Raw genomic sequence first — 27,026 nt, 5'->3', positions numbered from 1 at the left:
TTTTCCATGGTTACAAGTACACAATCCAGTGCTGGATTGGAAATCAATGTCTGTGACTAGTTAGGGTTGTCAAGGGGTACATAGTGACATTGCTTTAATGTCAATTTCCTCTTCCCCCTCTTCTGATGTTCCTGAATTTTTGTCAGATTTCCAGGATGTATTTGATGAGCCTAAGTCCAGTTCCCTTCCTCCACATAGGGACTGTGATTGTGCTATTGACTTGATTCCTGGCTGTAAGTTCCCTAAGGGCCGACTTTTCAACCTGTCTGTGCCTGAACATACCGCCATGCGGAACTATGTAAAGGAGTCTTTAGAGAAGGGGCATATTTGGCCGTCTTCGTCACCATTGGGAGCGGGATTCTTTTTTGTTGCCAAGAAGGATGGCTCCTTGAGACCCTGTATTGATTATCGCCTTCTTAATAAGATCACGGTCAAATTCCAATACCCTTTACCATTGCTCTCTGATTTGTTTGCTCGGATTAAGGGGGCTAGTTGGTTTACCAAGATTGACCTTCGAGGGGCATATAATCTTGTTCGTATTAAACAGGGTGACGAATGGAAAACTGCATTTAATACGCCCGAAGGCCATTTTGAATACCTGGTGATGCCTTTCGGGCTTTCTAATGCTCCTTCTGTATTTCAGTCCTTTATGCATAATATTTTCCGCAATTATCTTGACAAATTCTTGATTGTGTATTTGGATGATATTTTGATTTTTTCCAATGATTGGGAGTCTCATGTGAAGCAGGTCAGGATGGTATTCCAGATCCTTCGTGATAATGCTCTATTTGTGAAGGGGTCTAAGTGCCTATTTGGAGTTCAGAAGGTCTCTCTTTTGGGGTTTATTTTTTCTCCTTCGTCTATAGAAATGGATCCTGTTAAGGTCCAAGCCATTCATGACTGGATTCAACCCACATCTGTGAAGAGCCTTCAGAAATTTTTGGGCTTTGCTAATTTTTATCGCCGTTTCTTTGCCAACTTCTCTAGTGTGGTTAAACCCCTGACCGATTTGACGAAGAAAGGCGCTGATGTGACTAATTGGTTCTCTGAGGCTGTTGAGGCCTTTCAGGAGCTTAAACGCCGATTTACTTCTGCCCCTGTCTTGCGTCAGCCGGATGTTTCTCTTCCTTTTCAGGTTGAGGTTGATGGTTCTGAGATTGGGGCAGGGGCCATTTTGTCACAGAGGAATTCTGATGGTTCCTTGATGAAGCCATGTGCCTTCTTTTCCCGAAAGTTTTCACCTGCGGAACGCAATTATAATGTCGGTAATCGGGAGTGGTTGGCTATGAAGTGGGCATTTAAGGAGTTGCGACATTGGCTTGAGGGAGCCAAGCACCGCATTGTGGTCTTGACCGATCATAAGAATCTGATTTACCTCGAGTTGGCCAAGCGGCTGAACCCTAGACAGGCTCGGTGGTCCCTGTTTTTCTCCCGTTTTGATTTTGTGGTCTCATATCTTCCAGGATCTAAGAATGTTAAAGCGGATGCCCTCTCTAGGAGTTTTTTGCCTGATTCTCCTGGAGTCCTTGGGCCGGTTGGCATTCTTAGGGAAGGGGTGATTCTGTCTGCCATCTCCCCTGATTTGCGGCGGGCGCTTCAGGAATTTCAGGCTGATAAACCTGACCGCTGTCCTGTGGGGAAGCTGTTTGTTCCTGATAGATGGACAAGTAAGGTAATTTCTGAGGTCCATTGTTCTGTGTTGGCCGGTCATCCTGGGATTTTTGGTACCAGAGATTTGGTTGCTAGGTCCTTTTGGACCTAGGTTCCCAGTTTGTTTCCAGGTTTTGGCGGGCTTTTTGTGCTAAGATGGGCATTAATTTGTCTTTTTCTTCGGCGTTCCATCCTCAGACAAATGGCCAAACTGAGCGAAACCTTGGAAACCTATTTGAGATGCTTTGTGTCTGCTGATCAGCATGATTGGGTGGCTTTCTTGCCGTTGGGCGAGTTTGCCCTTAATAATCGGGCCAGTTCGGCTACTTTGGTTTCGCCTTTCTTTTGTAATTTTGGTTTCCATCCTCGTTTTTCTTCAGGGCCTTCTGATTGTCCTGGTGTGGATTCTGTGATGGACAGGTTGCAGCAGATTTGGACTCATGTGGTAGACAATTTGACGTTGTCTCAGGAAAAGTCTCAGCGTTTTGCTAACCGCCGTCGGTGTGTTGGTCCTCGGCTTCGTGTGGGGGATTTGGTCTGGTTATCCTCTCGTCATGTTCCTATGAAGGTTTCTTCCCCTAAGTTCAAGCCTCGGTTTATTGGTCCTTATAAGATTTCTGAGATTATCAATCCAGTGTCTTTTCGTTTGGCCCTTCCAGCCTCTTTTGCCATCCACAATGTTTTCCATAGATCTTTGTTGCGGAGATATGTGGTACCCGTTGTTCCATCTGTTGATCCTCCTGCCCCGGTGTTGGTTGAGGGGGAGTTGGAATATGTGGTTGAGAAAATTTTGGATTCTCGTTTTTCGAGGCTGAGGCTTCAGTATCTTGTCAAGTGGAAGGGTTATGGCCAGGAGGATAATTCTTGGGTGGTTGCCTCCGATGTCCATGCCGCCGATTTGGTTCGTGCTTTTCATTTGGCTCGTCCTGATCGGCCTGGGGGCTCTGGTGAGGGTTCGGTGACCCCTCCTCAAGGGGGGGTACTGTTGTGAATTCCGCTCTTGGGCTCCCTCCGGTGGTTATAAGTAGCATTTTTGTGAGTTCTGCTCTTGGGCTCCCTCCTGTGGTTTTGAGTGGTATGGCTGCTTCTTGGATTTAGCATCAGCAGCTGTTCTCACTGATCTTCTTTCTGGCTCGGGTATATTAGTCTGGCCTCATCCCTAATTCAATGCCAGTTGTCAATTGTTGAGCTTGGAGTCATGGCTCTCTGAGGATTTCCCTGTCACTCTGAGCATTTCAGCAAAGCTAAGTCCTTGCTTGTCTTTTTGCAGTTCACTTGTTGTGGACTTTGTTGTTTAGCACTTTCTATGTTTTGCTCATTTGTCCAGCTTATCAGTATATATCTAGTCAGCTAAGCTGGAAGCTCTGGGCAGCAGAGTTTGCCCTCCACACCTTTAGTCAGGTGTGGAGATTTTTACATTTCTCTGCGGTGGACTTTTTCTAGTTTTTATTACTGACCGCACAGTGTTCTGTCCTGTACTAATTCTTTCTAGCTAGTAGTAGCCTCCTTTGCTAAATCTTGTTTCATACTACATATGTCATTTCCTTCTCCTCTCACAGTCATTATTTGTGGGGGGCTGTCCTATCCTTTGGGGATTTCCTCTGAGGCAAGATAGCTTTCCTGCTTCTACCTTTAGGGGTATGTTATGATCCCTAGTGGCTGAGGATCACAAATAGATCAGCAAGTGATTAAACTAAGGACGAGCTCTAGGGAGATGGTAACTGGACTGATCGCAAATCTGAACCTATCCAAAACAACTAGAGGTAGCCGGTGAACGTGCCTAAAAAATTCCTAGATGTCTCGAGCCAGCCTGAGGAACTAGCTACCCCTAAAGAGAAAGAAAGACCTCGCTTGCCTCCAGAGAAATAATCCCCAAAGATATAGAAGCCCCCAACAAATATTAACGGTGAAGTAAGAAGAAGGCACATACATAGGGATGAAATCAGATTCAGCAAAAGAGGCCCACTAGTACTAGAAAGCAGAAAATAGAGCAGGGGTCTATGCGATCAATAAAAAACCCTTACAAAATATCCATCCTGAGATTTCAAGAACCCACACACCAACTAACGGTGTGTGGGGTGAAACTCAGCCCACTAGAGCAACCAGCAAGCGAGGGAATTACATTTTAGCAAGCTGGAACAGAAAACATGATAAACACTGCTGATCAAAAAATGAGCAAACAAAACTTAGCTTATCCTGGATGGACTGGGAGCAAGGTAGTCAGAAGGAATCTGAGTAGCACTGATTACATCGACAGCCGGCAACAAGTGGAAATAAAACAGAGCTATATAGGAACCTCCCAGAGGATAACGAACCAGCTGATAGCCAGAGACCAGCACGATAACAAAGCCACCAGGGGGAGCCCAAAGCAAAAGTCACACCATACCACCAGTGACCACAAGAGGGAGCCTGAACACAGAGTTCACAACAGGGGTAGCTAGATCTCCGGCCGTGACGAGGTGTCCAGGGAGTGACAGGAACATCCCACGGCTACTGCTAGTGTCTGTGTTAAGATCAGGAACTGCGGTCGGTATAGTTACCACCTGCTCAGAGCTAGTCGCATGTCGCGCCTTAATCACCAGACCATAACAGAAACCTCAGCGGCAATATCCAGAGACCACCTTAAAATATGCCCTGACAAGTTGAGAGTAGTGTTGAGCGATACCGTCCGATACTTGAAAGTATCGGTATCGGAAAGTATCGGCCGATACCGGCAAAGTATCGGATCTAATCCGATACCGATACCCGATACCAATACAAGTCAATGGGACACCAAGTATCGGACGGTATCCTGTATGGTTCCCAGGGTCTGAAGGAGAGGAAACTCTCCTTCAGGCCCTGGGATCCATATCAATGTGTAAAAGAAAGAATTAAAATAAAAAATAGGGATATACTCACCCTCCGACGCAGCCTGGACTTTACCTAAGAATGCGCGCTTGAAGGGCCTTAGATGATGTCACGGCGCTCTGATTAGTCCGTAGCGGTCGCGTGACCGCTACGCGACCAATCACAAAGCTGTGACGTCACCTAAGGTCTTTCAAGTGCTTGAAATACCTTAGAAGACGTCCGCAGCTTCTGATTGGTCGCGTAGCGGTCGCGTGACCGCTACACGACCAATCACAAAGCAGTGAAGTCACCTAAGGTCTTTCAAGCGCTTGTGTTAGGTGACGTCACTGCTTTGTGATTGGTCGCGTAGCGGTCACGCGACCGCTACGGACCAATCAGAGCGCCGTGACGTCATCTAAGGCCCTTCAAGCGCGCATTTTTAGGTACAACGGCTCCCGGTTACGGCGGTAAAGTCCAGGCTGCGTCGGAGAGGTGAGTATATCCCTATTTTTTATTTTAATTCTTTCTTTTACACATTGATATTAATCCCGATACCGATTCCCGATACCACAAAAGTATCGGATCTCGGTATCGGAATTCCGATACCCGCAAGTATCGGCTGATACCCGATACTTGCGGTATCGGAATGCTCAACACTAGTTGAGAGAGAGGGAAACAGATCCAGGGACCTCTCCACCTGTAGAAGAGGAGAAGATGGTACACACTGTTCTAGGCGATTTTCCCCAGTCTTAGACTCAAATAAATCAGGCCATCGTGGTACTTTTCTTAACATTTCGTCAACTGAAACCGCCAGAACTAAATGTGGTGCCAGATCATCCGGACCTGCAATCACAGCAGACCCCACCAGAGGATGCCATGCCAACAGTTGAACCAGCAAGTCCTCCCTCTGCTATCGGTGAATCTGCCATGCCCACCATTAGTAGCAGTAGCCCTGAGAGCTCTAGCATGCCAGTGCTACCCAGACTCACTAGAAGTGTAGCTAGAAGACAGTGCACTGCACAAGCGATAGCAAGCGCAGCGGGCCCTGTTAGGCCAATAGCAACCCCTGCACTGCGGAGGTCTACACGTAGCACCAAGAATCAAACTCCACTTCACTACAAAACTTGGAAATATTAACGATAGCTGCTATTTGGTTGAAAATGTTTGTGTAAAGTAATGGACAGTGAATTGCTCCAAAGCTTTCAAAAGGGATCCCTTTGTTTACCCGGGATCCCTGCTGTTTCAAAGTTACACCCATTGAACTGGGAGTCATGAACTGTGCATGACCAAAACTTTTGCAACGTTCAAGTGTCCTCACCTCCCATAAAGGGAAGCACTGTTATACTTACTTGTTTATAGCATTTACTTGTTCATAGCATTTCGAAAATTTTGTGTCTTTTGCTAACATGTATTGTTCTTCTTCTTTACCCAGTCTGGGAGTACTGGATTTAGCCGGGGGGGAGTGCAGCGCCACAGAGTCTGGTCATTGCAGTAATGTCGCCCCTCCACCAGGGGGAGTGATGGTACGTCTGATTGCACTAAAAGAGTTCACCTTGCCAGGTATCACAGTTACACATTACACTTCACACTCCGGCCACCGGGGGGAGCAAAAGGTCCTATTCACTAGGCCGCTCCTCACACATGGGTAAAACTGGGGGTTGGATAGGAAGTCAGTAGAAAGCAGTTGGGAAGAGTTGGAGAGAGGGCCTGTCAGGAGTGCGATCCTGACAGCGGCCAAACACAGACAGATCGTTACGGAACCATGCCAGTACCTTATAGCGGCAGTCTCCTAAGAAAGGACACGAAGCGAAGTATATTGTGGAGAAGTGAGAAACGGGATCACAGCACAAGGAGATAGAACCAGAAGGATTCGTGCCCCGAGATTGGCAGCATCCTTCTTAGGCACGTAGCCGGCGGCCGGAACGCCAAGGAAGTAATAGACTCTACGCATTACTTTGAACTACGGCAGGGCAGTTAACTTTAGGTTGGCCATCTCACCTTTTACACCTAATGAAGACAACGGAGACAACTGTGGGAGAGGGGCATCCCTAGGGTCCCTATAAAATAACTCCAGGCCTACCCCGTCATACGGGTGCGTCCTAGCCATATCATCTGGGGGACGGAGAGAAAGAACAGAAACATACATGACAGTTGTGAGGACTATCCCGTGGGGCTCAGCAGGGAAGTACTACAACACCCAGGCGCTAGTAGGTAGGCTACTGATTTCCACCTGCAAAGGGAACTCTGGATGTGCCTTCGGACCGGCCAGTCTCAGCCAGCCCTGTTAGCAGTGCTCTGGATTGCGGATGCCGAAGCCTTCAGTAAAGTGTTATGATCCGGTGACCTTGGAGCCGCATGAGAGACTTTCTCAGGAGTAGGTGGTACCTGTACTGACCGCAAACCCTAAACTAACACCGCAACTAGAAGTAGCCGTGGGATGTACATAACACGTCCTAGACACCTCGACACAGCCGTAGGATTAAATACCCCTATAGATGGAAATGGAATTCTATCTTGCCTCAGAGCAGAACCCCAAAGGATAGGCAGCCCCCCACAAATATTGACTGTGAATATAAGAGGAAAGACACACGCAGGCAGAAAAACAGGATTTAGCAAAAGAGGCACTTCTAGCTAAATAGAAAAGGATAGGACAGAATTCTAAGCGGTCAGTATTAAAATCCTAACAGTATCCACAGCAGATGATACAAATATTCTACATCTAACTAAAGACATAGAAAGTATATCTGCATCTCCTGAGAATCCAGCATGACTGAAAAATCCAAACAAAGTCTAAGCTGGACAAAAACACAATGAATTGCACTGAATAGCAAAGCACACTGCATGTGTGCACAGAGACAAAAAACCAGACACTTATCTTAGCTGAATTGGCAGCAGGGCATGAGGAACCAGAGAGAGATGCAATCCCTCCATGAACCATGGACAACTGGCAAGGACTCATGGATCCTGCACACCTAAATACCTAATAGAGCTGAAATCAGCTGAAACATCTGCCCTGGATTACAACCCCAAGACAACTGCACTACCACCAACAACCACCGGAGGGAGCCCAAGAGCAGAATTCACAACAGTACCTCCCCCTTGAAGAGGGGTCACCGAACCCTCACCAGAGCCCCCAGGCCGATCAGGACGAGCCAGATGAAAGGCACGGACCAAATCAGCAGCATGGACATCAGAGGCAAAAACCCAAGAATTATCCTCCTGGCCATAACCCTTCCATTTGACAAGGTACTGAAGCCTCCGCCTCGAAAAGCGAGAATCCAAAATCTTCTCAGCCACATACTCCAACTCCCCATCAACCAACACAGGAGCAGGAGGATCAACAGAGGGAACAACGGGCACCACATATTTCCGCAATAAAGATCTATGGAAAACATTATGGATGGCAAAAGAGGCCGGAAGGGCCAAACGAAAAGACACCGGATTGATAATCTCAGAAATCCTATAAGGACCAATAAACCGAGGCTTGAACTTAGGGGAAGAAACCTTCATAGGAACATGACGGGAAGACAACCAGACCAAATCCCCAACCCAAGCCGGGAACCAACACACCGACGACGGTTAGCAAAACGCTGAGCCTCCTCCTGAGACAACACCAAATTGTCCACCACATGAGCCCTAATCTGCTGCAACCTGTCAACCACAGAATCCACACCAGGACAATCTGAAGGTTCAACTTGCCCCGAAGAAAAACGAGGATGAAAACCAAATTACAAAAGAAGGGCGAAACCAAGGTAGCCGAACTTGCCCGATTATTAAGGGCAAACTCGGCCAATGGCAAGAAAGCCACCCAATCATCCTGATCAGCAGACACAAAGCATCTCAAATAAGTTTCCAAAGTCTGATTAGTTCACTCGGTCTTGCCATTTGTCTGAGGATGAAATGCGGAAGAAAAAGACAAACGAATGCCCAGCCTAGCACAAAAGGCCTGCCAAAACCTAGAAACAAACTGGGAACCTCTGTCGGACACAATATTCTCTGGAATGCCATGCAAACGAACCACATGCTGAAAAAACAACGGAACCAAATCAGAAGAGGAAGGCAATTTAGGCAAAGGCACCAAATGAACCATCTTAGAAAACTGGTCACAAACCACCCAGATAACCGACATCCTCTGGGAAACCGGAAGATCTGAAATAAAATCCATAGAAATATGCGTCCAGGGCCTCTCAGGGACCGGCAAAGGCAAAAGCAACCCACTAGCACGGGAACAACAAGGCTTGGCCCGCGCACAAGTCCCACAGGACTGCACAAAAGAACGCACATCACGCGACAAAGAAGGCCACCAAAAGGACCTACCAACCAAATCTCTGGTACCAAAAATACCAGGATGGCCAGCCAACACAGAACAATGAACCTCAGAAATCACTCTACTAGTCCATCTATCAGGAACAAACAGTTTCCCCACTGGACAGCGGTCAGGTTTGTCAGCCTGAAATTCCTGCAGAACCCGTCGCAAATCAGGGGAAATGGCGGAAAGGACCACCCCTTCCTTCAGAATGCCGACCGGCTCAAGTACCTCAGGAGAATCAGGCAAAAAACTCCTAGAGAGGGCATCAGCCTTAACATTCTTAGAACCCGGAAGATACGAGACCACGAAATCAAAACGGGAGAAAAACAGGGACCATCGAGCCTGTCTAGGATTCAGCCGTTTGGCAGATTTGAGGTAAATCAGATTTTTATGATCGGTCAAGACCACAATACGGTGCTTGGCTCCCTCAAGCCAATGTCGCCATTCCTCAAACGCCCACTTCATAGCCAACAACTCCCGATTGCCAACATCATAATTGCATTCAGCAGGCGAAAACTTACGGGAAAAGAAGGCACACGGTTTCATCAAGGAACCATCAGAATTCCTCTGAGACAAAATGGCCCCTGCCCCAATCTCAGAAGCGTCAACCTCAACCTGAAACGGAAGAGAAACATCTGGCTGACGCAACACCGGGGCAGAAGTAAATCGGCGTTTAAGCTCCTGAAAGGCAGAGACAGCCACAGAGGACCAATTCGTTACATCTGCGCCTTTCTTCGTCAAATCGGTCAGGGGTTTAACCACACTGGAGAAGTTAGCAATGAAACGGCGATAAAAATTAGCAAAGCCCAAAAATTTCTGAAGGCTCTTCACGGATGTGGGCTGAATCCAATCATGAATGGCCTGAACCTTACCCGGATCCATCTCTATAGATGAGGGAGAAAAAAATGAAGCCCAAAAAAAAAACCTTCTGCACCCCAAAGAGACACTTAGACCCCTTCACAAACAAAGCATTATCACAAAGGATCTGAAATACCATCCTGACCTGTTTCACATGAGACTCCCAATCATCAGAAAAAATTAAGATGTCATCCAAATATACAATCATGAATTTATCAAGATAATTCCGGAAGATATCATGCATGAAGGACTGAAAAACAGATGGAGCATTAGAGAGCCCGAATGGCATCACAAGTTATTCAAAATGGCCTTCGGGCGTATTAAACGCAGTTTTCCATTCGTCACCCTGCTTAATACGAACAAGATTATATGCCCCCCGAAGGTCAATTTTAGTAAACCAACTAGCCCCCTTAATCCTGGCAAACAAATCAGAAAGCAAAGGTAAAGGGTATTGAAACTTGACCGTGATCTTATTCAAGAGGCGATAATCAATACAGGGTCCCAAGGAGCCATCCTTCTTAGCAACAAAAAAAATCCCGCTCCCAATGGTGAAGAAGATGGCCGAATATGCCCTTCCTCCAAAGACTCCTTAGCATAACTCCGCATAGCGGTATGTTCCGGCACAGACAGGTTGAAAAGTCGGCCCTTAGGAAACTTACAGCCTGGAATCAAGTCAATAGCACAATCACAGTCCCTATGCGGTGGAAGGGAACTGGACTTGGGCTCATCGAATACATCCTGAAAATCAGACAAAAACTCTGGAACTTCAGAAGAGGAGGAAGAGGAGATTGACATCACAGGAACATCATTATGAACCCCCTGACAACCCCAACTAGTCACAGACACAGACTTCCAATCCAACACAGGATTATGTATCTGCAACCATGGAAAACCCAGCACAATAGCATCATGCAAATTATGCAACACCAGAAAACGACAATCTTCCTGATGGGCTGGCACCATGCACATGGTCACCTGTGTCCAAAACTGGGGTTTATGTTGTGGATTCTGTTTGTGGGCTCCCTCTGGTGGTTACTGCTGGTACTGGGTGACTTTGGTGGGTTGCGGCCTTTGGTTTCCACCTGTCCATCAGTGGCTGGGTGTTTCCTATTTTACCTGGCCTTTCTGTCATTTCCCTTGCCGGCTATCAATGTATTCAGATGTGCTCTGTTTGGTTCCTGCCTACCTGCTCCCAGATCTTTCAGGATAAGCTAAGTGCTGATTTTCAGTTGTTTGGTTTTTTGTCCAGCTTGCTTATTATGTCTCTATGCTAGCTGGTAGCTCTAGTGGACTGAGGTTCTCCCCATGTGCCATGAGTTGGCACATGGGTTCTTGTAATCTCAGGATGGTTTTTTTGATTAGGGTTTTTTGCTGACCGCTCAGTCCCCTTTTGTATCGTTCTGCTTTCTAGTTTACAGCGGGCCTCAATTTGCTAAAACTATATATATCATCTCTATGTGTGTGCCTTCCTCTCATTTCACCGTCAATACATGTGGGGGGCAACTATATCTTTTGGGGTTCATTCCGCTGGAGGCAAGTGAGGTCTTTATTTTCTCTGCAGTGCTAGTTAGCTCTTAGGCTGGTGCGTGGCGTCTAGAACCAACGTAGGCACGCTCCCTGGCTATCTCTAGTTGCGTTTGTCAGGCGTAGGGCAGCGGTCAGCCCAGGTTCCATCACCCTAGAGCTCGTCCGTAATATATTTGTACTTTGCTTGTCCTGTGCTATCCCTAGCCATTGGGATTCATGACAGTATAGCCGGCCCACAAAGTGTTAATTGTTTGGGCTGAAGCAGGAGAAAGAGAAGTGTTTAAGGGAAAAATTTTTTTTTTTTTTTTTTTTTTCCCTTCAGAGTTTTGCTGCCTAGCCCTTAATTGCTGTCTAGCTGCTTCTTACCTCCTCTTAACCCTTGAATGGCTTTGATCTTAGCTGTTTAACATGGATGTCCAGAGTTTGGCTTCCAGCCTGAGTAATCTCGCGGCAAAAGTTCAAAACATACAGGATTTTGTTGTTCACACTCCCATGTCTGAACCTAGAATTTCTATTCCAGAGTTCTTTTCTGGAGATAGATCTACCTTCCTGAATTTCAGGAACAATTGTAAATTGTTTCTTTCTTTAAAATCTCGCTCCTCTGGAGACCCTGCTCAACAGGTCAAGATTGTAATATCTTTCCTGCGGGGCGACCCTCAGAATTGGGCATTTGCATTGGCACCAGGGGATCCTGCATTGCTCAGTGTGGATGCGTTTTTTCTGGCATTGGGATTGCTCTATGAGGAACCTAACCTGGAGATTCAGGCTGAAAAGGCTTTATTAGCCCTCTCTCAGGGGCATGATGAAGCGGAGATATATTGTCAGAAGTTTCGGAAATGGTCGGTGCTTACTCAGTGGAATGAGTGCGCCCTGGCTGCAAACTTCAGAAATGGTCTTTCTGAGGCCATTAAGGATATTATGGTGGGGTTCCCTACGCCTATAGGTCTGAATGAGTCTATGCCTATGGCCATTCAGATTGATCGGCGTTTACGGGAGCGCAAACCCGTGCACCAGTTGGCGGTGTCTTCTGAACAGGCACCTGAGACTATGCAATGTGATAGAATTCAGTCCAGAAGTGAACGGCAAAATTATAGGCGGAAAAATGGATTGTGTTTCTATTGTGGTGATTCAGCTCATGTTATATCAGCATGCTCTAAACGCACAAAAAGGGTTGATAAATCTTTTGCCATTGGTACTCTGCAGCCTAAGTTCATTTTGTCTGTGACTCTGATTTTTTCACTGTCTTCCATTTCCGTCGATGCCTATGTGGATTCGGGCGCTGCCCTGAGTCTTATGGATTGGTCATTTGCTAAACGCTGCGGTTTTAGTCTGGAACCTCTGGAAGTTCCTATTCCTCTGAAGGGAATTGACTCTACACCATTGGCTATGAATAAACCGCAGTATTGGACACAAGTGACCATGCGCATGACTCCCGTTCATCAGGAGGTGATTCGCTTCCTTGTACTTTATAATTTACATGATGTACTAGTGCTTGGTCTGCCATGGTTACAAACTCATAATCCTGTCCTGGACTGGAAAACAATGTCTGTGTTAAGCTGGGGATGTCAGGGGGTTCATGATGATGCACCTCCGATTTCTATCGCTTCATCTACTCCTTCTGAGATCCCTGCGTTTTTGTCTGACTATAGGGATGTTTTTGAGGAGCCTAAGCTCAATTCGCTCCCTCCGCATAGAGATTGTGACTGTGCTATAGAATTGATTCCTGGCAGTAAGTTCCCTAAGGGTCGTTTATTTAATCTGTCACTGCCAGAGCATACTGCTATGCGGAATTATATTAAGGAGTCCTTGGAAAAGGGACATATTCGTCCATCTTCGTCTCCTCTGGGAGCAGGTTTTTTTTTTGTGGCAAAAAAAGATGGTTCCCTGAGGCCTTGTATAGATTATCGCCTTCTGAATAAGATTACAGTCAAGTATCAGTATCCATTGCCATTATTGACTGATTTGTTTGCTCGCATTAAGGGGGCTAGGTGGTTCACTAAGATAGATCTTCGCGGTGCGTATAATCTGGTGCGGATAAAACAGGGTGATGAGTGGAAAACCGCATTTAATACGCCTGAGGGCCATTTTGAGTATTTGGTAATGCCTTTTGGACTCTCCAATGCTCCGTCAGTCTTTCAGTCCTTTATGCACAATATTTTCCGTGAATATCTGGATAAGTTTATGATTGTGTATTTGGATGATATTTTGGTGTTTTCTGATGACTGGGAGTCTCATGTTCTACAGGTCAGGAAGGTGTTTCAGGTTCTGCGGGCCAATTCTCTGTTTGTGAAGGGCTCAAAGTGTCTCTTCGGAGTCCAGAAGATTTCTTTTTTGGGGTACATTTTTTCTCCTTCTACTATTGAGATGGATCCCGTCAAGGTTCAGGCGATTTGTGACTGGACACAACCTACATCTGTTAAGAGCCTTCAGAAGTTCTTGGGGTTTGCTAATTTTTATCGTCGGTTCATTGCTAATTTTTCCAGTATTGTTAAACCTTTGACTGATTTGACTAAAAAGGGTGCTGATGTTGCTGATTGGTCTCCTGCGGCCATGGAGGCCTTTCGGGAACTTAAGCGCCGGTTTTCTTCTGCTCCTGTGTTGTGTCAACCAGATGTTTCACTTCCTTTTCAGGTTGAGGTTGATGCTTCCGAGATTGGAGCGGGGGCGGTTTTGTCACAGAGAAGTTCTAATGGCTCGGTGATGAAGCCATGTGCATTCTTCTCTAGAAAATTCTCACCCGCCGAGCGCAATTATGATGTGGGTAATCGGGAGCTTTTGGCCATGAAGTGGGCATTTGAGGAGTGGCGTCATTGGCTTGAGGGTGCTAAACATCGTGTGGTGGTCTTGACTGATCACAAGAATCTCATTTACCTTGAGTCTGCCAGGCGTTTGAATCCTAGACAGGCTCGTTGGTCGTTGTTTTTTTTCTCGTTTCAATTTTGTGGTTTCATACCTGCCAGGTTCAAAGAATGTGAAGGCAGATGCTCTTTCCAGGAGTTTTGTGCCTGACTCTCCTGGAGACTCTGGGCCTACTGGTATCCTTAGGGATGGGGTAATATTGTCCGCCGTATCCCCAGACTTGCGACGTGCATTGCAGGAGTTTCAGGTGGATAAACCGGATCGTTGTCCACCAGAAAGACTGTTTGTTCCGGATGATTGGACCAGTAGAGTCATCTCCGAGGTCCATTCTTCTGTGTTGGCTGGTCATCCTGGAATATTTGGTACTAGAGACTTGGTGGCCAGGTCTTTTTGGTGGCCTTCCTTGTCTAGGGATGTGCGTACCTTTGTGCAGTCTTGTGAAGTGTGTGCTCGAGCTAAGCCTTGCTGTTCTCGGGCCAGTGGGTTGTTGTTATCCTTGCCCATCCCGAAGAGGCCTTGGATGCACATTTCCATGGATTTTATTTCTGATCTCCCGGTTTCACAGAAAATGTCCGTTATCTGGGTTGTGTGTGACCGCTTTTCTAAGATGGTTCATTTGGTGCCCTTGCCTAAGTTGCCTTCCTCCTCTGAGTTGGTCCCTTTATTTTTTCAGAACGTGGTTCGTTTGCATGGGATTCCGGAGAATATCGTTTCTGACAGGGGATCCCATTTTGTGTCTAGATTTTGGCGGACGTTTTGTGCCAAGATGGGCATTGATTTGTCTTTCTCGTCTGCATTCCATCCTCAGACGAATGGCCAGACGGAGCGAACTAATCAGACCTTGGAAACTTATTTGAGGTGTTTTGTTTCTGCTGATCAAGATGACTGGGTTGCTTTTTTGCCACTGGCCGAATTTGCTCTTAATAATCGGGCTAGTTCGGCCACGTTGGTCTCTCCTTTTTTTTGTAATTCGGGGTTTCATCCTCGTTTTTCCTCTGGTCAGGTGGAGCCTTCGGATTGTCCTGGAGTGGACGTGGTGGTGGACAGGCTACATCAGATTTGGAATCAGGTGGTGGAAAATTTGAAGTTATCTCAGGAGAAGACTCAGCAGTTTGCTAATCGCCGTCGCCGCGTGGGTCCCCGACTTCTTGTTGGGGATTTGGTGTGGTTGTCTTCTCGTTTTGTCCCTATGAAGGTCTCTTCTCCTAAGTTCAAGCCTCGGTTCATCGGTCCTTATAGGATCTCGGAGATTCTTAACCCTGTATCTTTTCGTTTGGATCTCCCAGCATCGTTTGCTATTCATAATGTGTTCCATCGGTCGTTGTTGCGGAGGTATGAGGTGCCCGTTGTTCCTTCGGTTGAGCCTCCTGCTCCGGTGCTGGTGGAGGGAGAATTGGAGTATGTTGTTGAGAAGATCTTGGATTCTCGTGTTTCCAGACGCAAACTCCAGTATTTGGTTAAGTGGAAGGGTTATGGTCAGGAGGATAATTCCTGGGTGGTCGCCTCCGATGTTCATGCGACTGATTTGGTCCGCGCCTTCCATAGAGCTCACCCTGATCGCCCTGGGGGTTCTCGTGAGGGTTCGGTGACTGTTGTGAATTTGGATTCTGGGCTCCCCCGGTGGCCGCTTGTGGAATTGGACTTGTCATCCTCTTTCCTGTTTCACCTGGTTCCATCAGTAGTGGGTGTCGCTATTTAAGCTCATTTCTCTGGTGGTTTCTTGCCGGTCAACAATGTTATCTGATGCCTCTCAGTGCTTGTTCCTGCTTCTAGACAACTACTAGATAAGTTGGACTTTTGTCCATGTTTTGTTTTGCCTATTTGTTCCAGTTCACAGCTGAAGTTTTGTTACTGTGTCTGGAAAGCTCTCGTTGATCAGGGATTGCTACTCTGGCGTTATGAGTTAATGCCAGAGTTTAAGGTAATCTCTGGATGGTGTTTTGTTAGTGCTTTTCTGCTGACCATGAAAGTATACTATCTGTCTTCTGCTATTTAGTAAGCGGACCTCAAATTTGCTAAGACTATTTTCCTGCTGCGTTTGTTATTTCATCTGAACTCACCGTCATTATATGTGGGGGGCTACTGTCTTCTTTGGAATATTTCTCTAGAGGTGAGCCAGGTCTTATATTTTCCCTCTGCTAGCTATTTAGGTCTTAGGCCAGAGCTGGGCATCTAGCGATAAATAGGAAATGCTACCTGGCTATTTCTAGTTGCGCGGCAGGCTTAGTTCATGGTCAGTATAGTTCCATCTTCCGAGAGCTTGTCCCTCTATAGGCTTGCTATGATCTCTGTCTGCAGAGATCATGACAGTTTGACCGGCCAGTAAAGTGTTAAAGACCCAGGTTGAGAAAGGAGAGTTATAAGAAGTCTGCTGGAATTTTTTTTTTTTTTTTCCAGTCTGCCTTGCTGCAGTCTTTTTTCTCTCTCTCCTCCTAATCTCTGTATGGCTCTGTGTGCACCTGACAATAATGGATCTCCAGAGTGTAACTGCGGGTTTGAATAATCTCATCACGAAAGTACAAAATTTACAAGATTTTGTGGTACATGCTCCGGTATCTGAGCCGAGAATTCCTTTGCCGGAGTTCTTCACAGGGAATAGAGCTAGCTTCCAGAATTTCCGAAATAATTGTAAGCTTTATTTGTCCCTGAAATCTCGTTCAGCTGGAGACCCTGCTCAGCAGGTTAGGATTGTGATTTCCTTGCTCAGGGGTGAACCTCAAGATTGGGCCTTCTCATTGCCAGCAGGGGATCCTGCGTTACGCGATGTGGATGCGTTTTTTCTGGCCTTGGGCTTGCTTTATGAGGAACCTCATTTGGAACTTCAGGCAGAAAAAACTTTGATGGCACTATCCCAGGGGCAAGACGAAGCTGAAGTTTTCTGCCAAAAATTCCGTAAATGGTCTGTGCTTACTCAGTGGAATGAGTGCGCCTTGGCGGCAACTTTCAGAGAAGGTCTCTCTGATGCCGTTAAGGATGTTATGGTGGGGTTCCCTGTGCCTGCAGGTCTGAATGAGTCCATGACAATGGCTATTCAGATTGATAGGCGTCTGCGGGAGCGCAAACCGGTGCACCATCTGGCGGTGTCTATGGAAAAGACGCCAGAAAGTATGCAGTGTGATAGAATTCTGTCCAGGAGCGAGCGACAGAATTTTAGACGGAAGAATGGATTGTGTTTCTATTGTGGGGATTCTACTCATGTTATATCAGCATGCTCTAGGCGTACAAAGAAGCTTGATAAGTCTGTTTCCATTGGCACCATTCAGTCTAAGTTTATTTTGTCTGTAACCCTGATTTGCTCTTTGTCATCCATTGCCACGGACGCCTATGTTGACTCTGGCGCCGCTCTGAGTCTTATGGATTGGTCCTTTGCCAATCGTTGTGGTTTTGATTTAGAGCCTTTGGAGACTCTTATTCCTCTGAAGGGGATTGACTCCACCCCATTGGCTAATAATAAACCACAATACTGGACACAAGTAACCATGCGTATCAATCCGGATCACCAGGAGATTATTCGTTTCCTGGTGCTGTATAATTTACATGACGATTTGGTACTGGGATTGCCATGGCTGCAGTCTCACAACCCAGTCTTGGACTGGAGAGCAATGTCTGTGTTGAGCTGGGGATGTAAGGGTATTCATGGGGACTTACCTTTGGTTTCTATTTCGTCGTCCATTCCCTCTGAAGTCCCTGAGTTCCTCTCAGATTATCAAGACGTCTTTGACGAACCCAAGCTTGGGTCGTTACCTCCGCACCGTGAGTGCGATTGTGCCATAGATTTGATACCGGGTTGTAAATATCCAAAGGGTCGTTTGTTTAATCTGTCTGTGCCGGAACATGCTGCTATGCGGGAATATATAAAGGAGTCTTTGGAAAAGGGACATATTCGTCCATCTTCTTCTCCCTTGGGAGCTGGGTTTTTCTTTGTCTCAAAAAAAGACGGCTCTTTGAGACCATGTATTGATTATCGGCTTCTGAATAAGATCACTGTTAAGTATCAATACCCATTGCCATTGCTTACTGATTTGTTTGCTCGTATAGAGGGTGCTAAGTGGTTCTCTAAAATTGATCTTCGTGGGGCGTATAATTTGGTGCGGATCAGGCAGGGGGATGAGTGGAAGACCGCATTTAATACGCCCGAGGGCCACTTTGAGTATTTGGTCATGCCTTTTGGTCTTTCTAATGCCCCTTCAGTTTTCCAGTCTTTTATGCATGATATTTTCCGCGATTTTCTGGATAAATTTATGATAATATATCTGGATGATATTCTGATTTTTTCTGATGACTGGGACTCTCATGTCCAGCAGGTCAGGAGAGTTTTTCAGGTTCTGCGGTCTAATTCTTTATGTGTGAAGGGGTCTAAGTGCGTTTTTGGGGTCCAGAAAATTTCCTTTTTGGGGTATATTTTTTCTCCCTCTTCCATTGAGATGGATCCAGTCAAGGTGCAAGCTATTTGTGACTGGACTCAGCCCTCCTCTCTTAAGGGTCTTCAGAGATTTTTGGGCTTTGCCAACTTTTACCGCCGATTTATTGCTGGTTTTTCGGATGTCGTTAAACCACTGACTGATTTGACCAGACAAGGCGCTGATGTTGCTAATTGGTCCCCTCATGCTGTAGAGGCCTTTCAGGAGCTTAAGCACCGTTTTGCCTCTGCCCCTGTGTTGCGTCAGCCTGATGTGAATCTGCCTTTTCAGGTTGAGGTTGACGCTTCGGAGATCGGAGCTGGGGCAGTGTTGTCGCAGAAAGGTTCCGACTGCTCCGTCATTAGGCCTTGTGCCTTCTTTTCTCGCAAATTTTCGCCCGCAGAGCGGAATTATGATGTTGGGAATCGGGAGCTTTTGGCCATGAAGTGGGCGTTTGAGGAGTGGCGCCATTGGCTCGAGGGGGCTAGGCATCAGGTGGTGGTATTGACTGACCACAAAAATTTGATTTATCTTGAGACTGCCAGACGCCTGAATCCTAGACAGGCGCGCTGGTCTTTATTTTTTTCTCGCTTTAATTTTGTGGTGTCATACCTACCGGGTTCTAAGAATGTTAAGGCAGATGCCCTTTCTAGGAGTTTTGACCCGGACTCTCCTGGTAATTCTGAACCCACAGGTATCCTTAGGGAGGGAGTAATTTTGTCGGCCGTTTCTCCTGATCTGCGGCGGTCCTTGCAAGAGTTTCAGGCGGATAGACCGGATCGTTGTCCGCCTGATAGACTGTTTGTTCCGGATGATTGGACCAGCAGAGTCATCTCTGAGGTACATTCTTCTGCATTGGCAGGTCATCCCGGAATTTTTGGTACCAGGGATTTGGTGGCAAGATCCTTCTGGTGGCCTTCCCTGTCACGAGATGTGCGAGTCTTTGTGCAGTCATGTGACGTTTGTGCTCGGGCCAAGTCTTGTAGTTCTCGGGCTAGCGGACTGCTGTTGCCCTTGCCTATTCCTAAGAGGCCTTGGACACACATCTCGATGGATTTTATTTCAGATCTGCCTGTTTCCCAGAAGATGTCTGTCATCTGGGTGGTTTGTGACCGTTTCTCTAAAATGGTCCATTTGGTTCCTCTGCCCAAGTTGCCTTCTTCTTCTGAGTTGGTTCCTCTGTTTTTTCAGAATGTTGTCCGATTGCACGGTATTCCTGAGAATATTGTTTCTGACAGAGGTACCCAATTTGTGTCTAGATTTTGGCGGGCATTCTGTGCTAGGATGGGCATAGATTTGTCTTTTTCATCTGCTTTTCACCCTCAGACTAATGGCCAGACCGAGCGGACTAATCAGACCCTGGAGACATATCTGAGGTGTTTTGTCTCTGCTGACCAGGATGATTGGGTTGCTTTTTTGCCATTGGCAGAGTTCGCCCTCAATAATCGGGCCAGCTCTTCCACCTTGGTGTCCCCGTTTTTCTGTAATTCGGGGTTTCACCCTCGATTTTCCTCCGGTCAGGTGGAATCCTCGGATTGTCCTGGAGTGGATGCGGTGGTGGAGAGATTGCATCACATCTGGGGGCAGGTTATGGACAATTTGAAGTTGTCCCAGGAGAAGACTCAGCGTTTTGCCAACCGTCATCGTCGTGTTGGTTCTCGGCTTTGTGTTGGAGATTTGGTGTGGTTGTCTTCTCGTTTTGTCCCTATGAGGGTCTCTTCTCCTAAGTTTAAACCTCGGTTCATCGGCCCTTATAGAATATTGGAGATTCTTAATCCTGTTTCTTTCCGTTTGGACCTCCCTGCGTCCTTTTCCATTCATAACGTTTTTCATCGGTCGTTATTGCGCAGGTATGAGGTACCTGTTGTACCTTCAGTTGAGCCTCCTGCTCCGGTGTTGGTTGAGGGTGAGTTGGAGTACGTTGTGGAGAAAATTTTGGACTCTCGTGTTTCCAGACGGAGACTCCAGTATCTGGTCAACTGGAAGGGTTACGGCCAGGAGGATAATTCTTGGGTCAATGCATCTGATGTTCATGCTTCTGATCTTGTTCGTGCCTTCCATAGGGCTCATCCTGGTCGCCCTGGTGGATCTGGTGAGGGTTCGGTGCCCCCTCCTTGAGGGGGGGGTACTGTTGTGAATTTGGATTCTGGGCTCCCCCGGTGGCCGCTTGTGGAATTGGACTTGTCATCCTCTTTCCTGTTTCACCTGGTTCCATCAGTAGTGGGTGTCGCTATTTAAGCTCATTTCTCTGGTGGTTTCTTGCCGGTCAACAATGTTATCTGATGCCTCTCAGTGCTTGTTCCTGCTTCTAGACAACTACTAGATAAGTTGGACTTTTGTCCATGTTTTGTTTTGCCTATTTGTTCCAGTTCACAGCTGAAGTTTTGTTACTGTGTCTGGAAAGCTCTCGTTGATCAGGGATTGCTACTCTGGCGTTATGAGTTAATGCCAGAGTTTAAGGTAATCTCTGGATGGTGTTTTGTTAGTGCTTTTCTGCTGACCATGAAAGTATACTATCTGTCTTCTGCTATTTAGTAAGCGGACCTCAAATTTGCTAAGACTATTTTCCTGCTGCGTTTGTTATTTCATCTGAACTCACCGTCATTATATGTGGGGGGCTACTGTCTTCTTTGGAATATTTCTCTAGAGGTGAGCCAGGTCTTATATTTTCCCTCTGCTAGCTATTTAGGTCTTAGGCCAGAGCTGGGCATCTAGCGATAAATAGGAAATGCTACCTGGCTATTTCTAGTTGCGCGGCAGGCTTAGTTCATGGTCAGTATAGTTCCATCTTCCGAGAGCTTGTCCCTCTATAGGCTTGCTATGATCTCTGTCTGCAGAGATCATGACAGGTGACCACTCCTCAAGGGGGGGGTACTCTTGTGGATTCTGTTTGTGGGCTCCCTCTGGTGGTTACTGCTGGTACTGGGTGACTTTGGTGGGTTGCGGCCTTTGGTTTCCACCTGTCCATCAGTGGCTGGGTGTTTCCTATTTTACCTGGCCTTTCTGTCATTTCCCTTGCCGGCTATCAATGTATTCAGATGTGCTCTGTTTGGTTCCTGCCTACCTGCTCCCAGATCTTTCAGGATAAGCTAAGTGCTGATTTTCAGTTGTTTGGTTTTTTGTCCAGCTTGCTTATTATGTCTCTATGCTAGCTGGTAGCTCTAGTGGACTGAGGTTCTCCCCATGTGCCATGAGTTGGCACATGGGTTCTTGTAATCTCAGGATGGTTTTTTTGATTAGGGTTTTTTGCTGACCGCTCAGTCCCCTTTTGTATCGTTCTGCTTTCTAGTTTACAGCAGGCCTCAATTTGCTAAAACTATATATATCATCTCTATGTGTGTGCCTTCCTCTCATTTCACCGTCAATACATGTGGGGGGCAACTATATCTTTTGGGGTTCATTCCGCTGGAGGCAAGTGAGGTCTTTATTTTCTCTGCAGTGCTAGTTAGCTCTTAGGCTGGTGCGTGGCGTCTAGAACCAACGTAGGCACGCTCCCTGGCTATCTCTAGTTGCGTTTGTCAGGCGTAGGGCAGCGGTCAGCCCAGGTTCCATCACCCTAGAGCTCGTCCGTAATATATTTGTACTTTGCTTGTCCTGTGCTATCCCTAGCCATTGGGATTCATGACAGGTTTATTTTTAGCCAAAGGTGTAGCATCAATGCCCCTTAATGGAATAAGGTTCTGCAAAGACTGCAAGGGGAAACCACAACGCCTGGCAAATTCAAAGTCCATTAAGTTCAAAGCGGCGCCTGAATCCACAAACTCCATGACAGAAAATGTTGACAATGAGCAGATCAAGGTCACAGATAACAGAAATTTAGGTTGTACAGTTCCGATGGTAACTGAGCTAGCGATTCTCTTTGTACGCTTTGGGCAGACTGAAATGACATGAGAAGCATCGCCACAATAAAAACACAACCTATTCTGACGTCTGAATCCTTGTTGTTCCGTTCTAGACAGAATCCTATCACACTGCATAGGCTCAGGCATCTGCTCTGAGGACAACGCCACAGCGCGCACAGTTCTGCGCTCCCGCAAGCGCCGATCAATCTGAATGGCCAGAGACATAGAATCACTCAGACCAACAGGCGTGGGAAACCCCACCATAACATCTTTAACAGATTCAGAAAGACCCTTTCTGAAAATTGCCGCCAAAGCATCCTCATTCCATTTAGTCATCACAGACCATTGTCTAAATTTCTGACAATACAATTCTGCCGCTTCTTGACCCTGAGACAGGGCCAACAAGGTCTTCTCCGCTTGATCCACAGAATTTGGTTCATCATATAATAATCCTAGAGCCTGAAAAAAGGCATCTGCATTAAGCAAGGCCGGATTCCCAGATTCCAGGGAAAATGCCCAATCCTGAGGGTCGCCACACAGCAGGGAGATGACAATTTTAACCTGCTGAATGGGATCACCAGAGGAACAAGGCTTCAGAGCAAAAAACAGTTTACAGTTGTATTTAAAACTCAAAAATTTGGACCTGTCCCCAAAAAACAAATCAGGAGTAGGAATCCTAGGCTCTAAAAGCGGAGTCTGAACAATATAATCAGAAATACCCTGTACCCTAGCAGCAAACTGGTCTACACGAGAAACTAATCCCTGAACATCCATGCTAGCACAAGACTCCTCAGTCACCCAGAGGAAAAGAGGGAAGAAAAGACAAAGCAGACTGCAGAAAAAAAAATGGCTCTTTCTTCCCTTCTTCTGAGATGCATTTAACTCATTGTTGGCCAGTTGTACTGTTATGATCCGGTGACCTTGGAGCCGCATGAGAGACTTTCTCAGGAGTAGGTGGTACCTGTACTGACCGCAAACCCTAAATTAACACCGCAACTAGAAGTAGCCGTGGGATGTACCTAACACGTCCTAGACACTTCGACACAGCCGGAGGATTAAATACCCCTATAGATGGAAATGGAATTCTATCTTGCCTCAGAGCAGAACCCCAAAGGATAGGCAGCCCCCCACAAATATTGACTGTGAATATAAGAGGAAAGACACACGCAGGCAGAAAAACAGGATTTAGCAAAAGAGGCACTTCTAGCTAAATAGAAAAGGATAGGACAGAATTCTAAGCGGTCAGTATTAAAATCCTAAAAATATCCACAGCAGATGATACAAATATTCTACATCTAACTAAAGACATAGAAAGTATATCTGCATCTCCTGAGAATCCAGCATGACTGAAAAATCCAAACAAAGTCTAAGCTGGACAAAAACACAATGAATTGCACTGAATAGCAAAGCACACTGCATGTGTGCACAGAGACAAAAAAACAGACACTTATCTTAGCTGAATTGGCAGCAGGGCATGAGGAACCAGAGAGAGATGCAATCCCTCCATGAACCATGGACAACTGGCAAGGACTCATGGATCCTGCACACCTAAATACCTAATAGAGCTGAAATCAGCAGAAACACCTGCCCTGGATTACAACCCCAAGACAACTGCACTACCACCAACAACCACCGGAGGGAGCCCAAGAGCAGAATTCACAACAGTAAAGAGGTAAAGAGACTGCAACCCTGTGTCCTCGTCATTTACTGCACCCATCACCACAACCTACTCCTTTTATTGGGCGCCCCTTAGCAGGGCCACGGACCGGGTCGGGTGTTGTGAATTCCACTCTTTGGCTCCCTCCGGTGGTTGTAAGTGGCACTTTTGTGAGTTCTGCTCTTGGGCTCCCTCCGGTGGATTTAAGTGGAACTGCTGCTCCTTGGATTTAGCAGTCAGCAGCTGCTTCCACTGATCGTCTATTCTGGCTCGGCTATTTATCCTGGCTCTGTCCTTCAGCCAGGGCTAGTGTTGAGCATTCCGATACCGCAAGTATCGGGTATCGGACGATATTTGCGGTATCGGAATTCCGATACCGAGATCCGATACTTTTGTTGTATCGGGTATCGGGATCGATATAATGTGTAAAATAAAGAATTAAAATGAAAAATATTGATATACTCACCTCTGTGACGCAGCCTGCACCTTACCGAGGGAACCGGCAGTAAATGCGCGCATTTTAAGCAAAGAAGGCTGCCGGTTCCCTCGGTAAGGTGCAGGCTGCGTCGGAGAGGTGAGTATATCAATACTTTTTATTTTAATCCTTTATTTTACACATTAATATGGATCCCAGGGCCTGAAGGAGAGTTTCCTCTCCTTCAGACCCTGGGAACCATCAGGGATACCGTCCGATACTTGAGTCCCATTGACTTGTATTGGTATCGGGTATCGGTATCGGATTAGATCCGATACTTTGCCGGTATCGGCCGATACTTTCCGATACCGATACTTTCAAGTATCGGACGGTATCGCTCAACACTAGCCAGGGCCAGTTGTCAATGGTTCCTGCTTGGATTCACATCATTGCTTGGATTTCCCTGATATTCTGACCAGTTCAGCAAAGATAAAGTTCTTTTGCTGTCCACATATTGTGGACTTATTCGTTCTGCACATTCTATGTTTTTTCTTGTCCAGCTTGTCAATATGGATTTATTCAGTTAAGCTGGAAGCTCTGGGTAGCAGATTTACCCTCCACACCTTTAGTCAGGTGTGGAGATTTTTGTAAACTCTGTGGTGGATTTTTCTAGTTTTTAATACTGACCGCACAGTATTCTGTCCTGTTCTATCTATCTAGCTAGATTGGCCTCTTTTGCTACATCCTGGTTTCATTCTGCGTGTGTCATTTCCCTCTCCACTCACAGTCAATATTTGTGGGGGGCTGCCTATCCTTTGGGAATTTTCTCTGAGGCAAGATAGCTTTCCTGTTTCCATCTTTAGGGGTAGTTAGTCCTCCGGCTGTGACGAGGTGTCTAGGGAGTGACAGGAACATCCCACGGCTACTTCTAGTGTTGTGCTAAGCTCAGGAACTGCGGTTAGTACAGGTACCACCTCCTCCAGAGCTCGTCCCATGTTGCTCCTAAACCACCAGTTCATAACAGTCGGGCCACCGTGACATTCCTAGAACCGAGAGACCCGGTACCGAATACTGTTATGAACTGGTGGCCTAGGAGCAGCATGGACGAGCTCTGGAGTAGGTGGCCTCTATACTGACCGCAGACCCTGAACTTAACACATCAACTAGAAGTAGCCCTGGGATGTTCCTGTCACTCCCTAGACACCTCTTCACGGCCGGAGGACTAATTATACCTAAAGAAAGAAACAGGAATACTATCTTGCCCCAGAGAAAATTCCCAAAGGAAAGGCAGCCCCCCACAAATATTGACTGTTAGAGGAGAGGGAAATTACAAACACAGACTGAAAACAGAATTTAGCAAAGGAGGCCACGCTACCTAGAAAGAAAAGACAGGAAAGAGTACTGTGCGGTCAGTATAAAAAAATACTACAAAATCCACCACAGAGAATACAAAAATCTCCACACCTAACTAAAGGCATGGAGGGTAACTCTGTGACTCCAGAGCTTCCAACTTGGCTGAGTAAATCTTAGCACAGACAAAGCTGGACAAGAAAAAACATAGCAATTCACAGAACTATTAAGTCCACCGCATGTGGACTGCAAAAACAGAGCCAGGACTTATCTTTGATGATTTGGACAATCCAGAAGGAGAAACCAAGCAGAGATGTGGATCCCTAGAAAACAATGGACAACTGGCACTCACTAAAGGAAGGAGCCAGATTAAATAGCCCCATCCAAAGTGGAAGCAGCTGATGACTGTTGTGAAGGACAAACAGCAGCACCACCACTCATAACCACCGGAGGGAGCCCAAGAGCAGAACCCACAACAGAATTCACAACAGAGTACCCCGCTGCCCTGCGTTTGGGGGCCGCTCCATATATACATCCTGTTCTTTTGTCCTGGCCCCCCATAAATCCACCCTGGCCCCCATATATCGATCCTGGCCCCCCATATATATGCATCTTGGCTCTACCATACATCCATCCTGGTCACCCATATATCTGCATCCTGTCCCCCCATATATATGCATCCTGTCCCCCCATATGTATCCATCCTGGCTCCCCGCGCCCCCATGTGTATCTATCCTGGCCCCTCAAATGTATCCATCCTGGTCCTTTGTCCTGCTGCCCCCCTTAAATTTATCCGGGTCCTTTTTCCTGCTCCCCATATATCCATCCTGCCACCCCCTTATATCCATCCTGGTCCTTTTTTCCTGCCCCCTCATATCCATCCTAGCCCTTTACCCTGGCTTCATGGAGACAGAGAGACAGTCAAAGAGACAGCCAGCCACAGACAGACAGCCACAGAGAGACAGCCAGAAAGACAGCCAGCCAGAGAGACAGACAGACAGAGACAGCAAGAGAGACAGCGAGAGAGAGAGACAGCAAGAGAGACAGTGAGAGAGAGACAGCCAGAGAGACAGCCAGACAGAGAGACAGACAGAGAGACAGCCAGCCAGAGAGACAGCCAGCCAGAGAGACACAGAGAGACAGCCAGAGAGACACAGAGAGACAGCCAGAGAGACATAGAAAGGCAGCCAGAGAGTCAGACAGAGACAGCCAGAGAGACAGAGTGACAGAGAGACAGACAGAGAGTCAGAGAGACTGACAGCCAGAGAGACTGACAGCCAGCCAGAGAGACAGCCAGCGAGACAGACAGCCAGTCAGACGGCCAGAGAGACAG

Source organism: Ranitomeya variabilis, chromosome 4 (assembly GCF_051348905.1).
Source record: "Ranitomeya variabilis isolate aRanVar5 chromosome 4, aRanVar5.hap1, whole genome shotgun sequence".
NCBI lineage: Eukaryota > Metazoa > Chordata > Amphibia > Anura > Dendrobatidae > Ranitomeya > Ranitomeya variabilis.
Note: the sequence above shows the minus strand (reverse complement) of the source record.